This window comes from Cynocephalus volans, chromosome 10 (genome assembly GCF_027409185.1).
Source record: "Cynocephalus volans isolate mCynVol1 chromosome 10, mCynVol1.pri, whole genome shotgun sequence".
NCBI classification, from domain to species: Eukaryota; Metazoa; Chordata; class Mammalia; order Dermoptera; family Cynocephalidae; genus Cynocephalus; species Cynocephalus volans.
In genome coordinates, this window is record NC_084469.1 from 88054189 (window position 1) to 88058615 (window position 4427).

The following is a 4427-nucleotide window of genomic DNA, read 5'->3' on the forward strand; positions in this document are numbered from 1 at the left end:
ACAAGAGTCTGGCCCCCTTGCCTTTAGGTAAGTCCAACTCTGTGGTACAATTTGAACTCCAGAGTTTCTTGTGCAAGCAGGCTGAAGCCAGACTCCACCCAATATTACATGCTTGTTTTGCTTTCTTCCTCTGCCCTACCACTCCCCTTCTCCTGAGATACCTCCCTAAATTAATCACTTCCTCAATAATCCCCAGCTTAGGCTCTGCTTCTAGGGAACCCTACATAAACATGTGTTTCTCTCACAGCCAGGATTCACAGACCCAGGAATCAAGGACTCTTCTCACCATTACTCCTAGTAATACACCAGCAAAATGTGTGCTTACTGTCCCTGCAGCTTTGCCTCTGCTGATTTGGAGATCTCGGTCCCCAAGGTAGGACCACTTCAATCAAGGGACACAGCAAAAGTTCCCTTGACCTGGAAACTGAGCCTTCCCCTGACCCTTTTGGGATCCTCATGTTGCTGAAACAACAGACAAAGAAGAGGGCTACTGTACTGGCTGCTGTGATTGATCCTGACTATCAAGGAGAAATGGGTTGCTACTACACTGTACGGACAGGGAGGAGTGAGTTTGGGACGAGGCAATTCTCCAAAGTGCCTCTTAGTATGCCAGCATTCTCTGTGGTAAAAATTAATGAAAACTACACGATCTAAATGAGGAAAACTACAAAACCCTAATGAGCAAAATCAAAGAACTAAACAATTAGAGAGATATTCCATGTCTATGAATAGGAAGACTCAGTATTGTCAACATGTCAGTTCTTCCCAACTTGATTTATAGATTCAATGCAATCCCAATGAAAATCACAACAGGTTATTTTGTGGGCATTGACAAACTAATTAAACTATATAGGGAGAGGCCAAAGGCCCAGAATAGACAACACAATACTGAAAGAGAAGAATAAAGTCATAGGACTGACACCACCCAACTTCATCACTTACTGTAAAGCTACAGTAACCAAGACAGTGTGGAATAGACAAATAAATCAATGGAAGAGAACAGAAATCCCAGAAACAGACTTCCATAAATGTAGTCTACTGATCTTTGACAAAAGAGCAAAGGCAATACAATGGAGCAAAGATAGTCTTTTCAACAAATGGTGCTGGAACAACTGGACATCTCCTTGCAAAAAAAATGAACCTAGACACAGACCTTACACCCTTCACAAAAATTAACTCAATATGGACTATGGACCAAAATGTAAAATGCAAAACAATAAACTCCTAGAAGATAACATAAGAGAAAGCGTAGATGACACTGAGTACGGTGATGACTTCTAAGATATGACACCAAAGCCCAATCCATGAAAGAAACAATTGACAACCAGTACTTCATTAAAATTAAAACCTTCTGCTCTGTGAAAGGCAATGGTAAGAGAATGAGAAGACAAATTACACACTGGCAGAAAATATTTGCAAAAGACACATCTGACAATCAATGACGGTTATCTAAAATATACAAAGCATGTTTTAAACTCAACAATAAGAAAACAAAACACACAATTAAAAAATGGACCAAAGACCTTAACAGATCCCTCACCAAAGAAGACACAGATGGCAAATAACTATCTGAAAAGGTGCTCCACACCATACATCATCAAGGAAATGCAAATTAAAACAACAGTGAGATGCCACTACACACCTGTTAGGTTGGCCAAAATCCAGAACAATGACAACACAAATGCTGGTGAAGATGTGGAGCATCAGGAACCCTCATTCATTGCTTGTGGGGATGCAAAATGGTACAATGACTTTGGAAGACAGTTTCATAGTCTCTTGCAAAACTGAGGGGAAAAAAAGAGTAAATACACTCTTAACCACATGATCCAGGAATCATGCTCCTTGGCATTTACCCAAGGGAGCTGAAAACTTATGTCCAGACTAAACCTGCATGAGGGTGATTACAGCAGCTTTATTGATAAGTGCCAAAACTTGGAAGCAACCAGTATGTCCTTCAGTAGGTAAATTTATAAATATATGGTGGTACATGCAGACAATGGAACATTATTCAGTGCTAAGCCATGAGAAGACATGGAAGAATCTTAAATGGATATCACCGAGTGAAAGAAGCCAATCTGAAAAGGCTGTATACTGTATGATTACAACTACATGACATTCTGGAAAAGGCAACACTGTGGGATAGTAAAAAGATGAATGGTGAGAGGAGGGATGAATAGGTGGAGCACAGAGAATTTTTAGGTGAAACTACTCTGTGTGATACTGTAATGATGGGTACATGTCACTATACATTTATCCAATCCCATAGAATGTACAACACCAAAAGCGAGCCCTAATGTAAACTATGGACTTTGGGTGATTATAATTTGTCAGCGTCGGTTTATCAGTTGTTACAATTATACCACTGTGGCGGGGCTGTTGATAATAGGGGAGGCTGTGCACGTGCATGGACAGCAGGGGCTATACGGGAAATCTCTGTTCCTTCCTCCCAGTTTTGCTTTGAATCCAAAACTGCTCTAAAAAGTAGTCTTAAAGAAAAAATAAGACTAGTAATTTTTAAAAGATATGAAAATGTTTTCATTTAAAAATAAAATACCATGTACCAAACAGCTGACAAAAACACATACACACACAAAAAAACAAAGATAATCTTAAAAATCTTATGCTATAGGTTAGATTTTTGTGCATAATTCCATATCTCCTCTGTGATCTCATAAGATTCACAAAAAACTTTTTAAAAAATGCTAATGAAAAACTATCACATCCAGTTCTGGCAGGACTGTTAATGACCCAGACCCTTCAAAAATGAAAGTTTGGGTCATCCCACAAGGCCAAAAGTCACAACTAGCTGAAGTCCTTGCTGAGGGCAAAGGAAATAGAAGGAGTAGTAGAAGAAGTTATATAAAGACCAGTTACATTCACATTATTTGTGGTAAAAAAAAAATTTAAGGCATATCGTTGGTCGAGTATGTTTTCCTTGCTTTGATATGAATACTTTTGTAGATATGAACGTACGATATTTTCCTTTTCCCTTTCCCCTCTTATCTAACATAAAGTTTACTGAGAGTAGTTTACCCTGCATCTCAGCACCTAAGTTATAGGGTAGCAAAGGTGGATTGTGACTCAGCTAGAAGAGGAATGAACATCAACTAAAGCTGGCAAAGTGACACACAAGGTCACATATTCTCTTTGAGGAAAGGGTAGCGCACGTTTGGGTTCTAAGAGCAGTAGTCGCACCCTGTTAAGAGAAAGCATGATTCTGCTACTGTCTTTATGTGGAACTTAATTGTGGGTAGGTGGTGTGCATGTCAGGATGACAAGTGGGTGGAGACTGCTAGACTGTAATTTTTCAACCTGGCACCACCACTCTGATGTAAGTCTGGGAAATCCCTTTCTTGAGTAGTCATGGGCTAGAGTTGGCCAAGAGAGGAACTTGTGTGAGATTCAGAAAGACAGAAGTGAAGCAGATGCATTTCCCCTTGGAGGTTCATGTTGTTGAGACACTTCATGATTCCAGGCCCCACCAACCAACAGCAGCCTGAGCCCAGTGCAGAGTGCCGGACTGCAGTTCCCACAAAGCAAACTTACACAGACCTCCCTTTCGCACACCCAGTTTCTGGGTTTTCCCACAAGCTCCGCCCTACCTGGCTGCTCCTGTGTTTCTGGCTGTCATAGTTATCGACTTTCCACATCCCCATTCCAGGCATTTATTTTCCAACATTTGTGTAAACTCTAGTCCTGTAGCAAGCCCCTTGATCCCATGAAATATAATCAAATAGTAAAAGGACAAAAAATGGGAACAAACGGTTCACAGAAAAAGGAGCCACACATCATTCTTAAACGTATGAAAAGATGTTCAACCTCACGCATCACAGAAAGGCAGACTAAAATTTCTCCAAGATATATTTTGCAGCTACCAGATTGACAAATAGGTTTGCAGGCACATTCTGTGGACAAGGCTGTGGGGAAGGAAGGTTCCTGCACTGGAGGTGGAAGTGTACATGAAGGAGCCTACAGAGGGTACAGTTAGCAACAGCTATCAAACTTACAGAAGTTTATCCTTTATGACTGCATAATCCAACTTCAGGGTTTTGTTCTACAGATATTCATATCAGCACACTTGTGTAAAAAAATATCTGTTCAAGGGAGTTCATTGTAGTATTGTTTGCAATAGCAAAAGACAAGAAACAATCTAAAGTCTGTCAAAAGTAAAATAAATTATGGTATGTTCATACAGTAGAATACTATGTTGCTTTAATAAAGAATTGAAATGGGAAAGCTCTATATGTATTTACTTGGAAAGATATGTAGAATATTGTTAGGTAAAAAGGGAAAGATACAGAACTATATGCAGAATATGCTATCTTGTGTAGCAAAGGAAGAAAAACAAAATATATATTTTGTATTCATTTATGTATGCATAAATAATCTATAGGAGAATACATATGAAAACAATGATACAGTGGGAG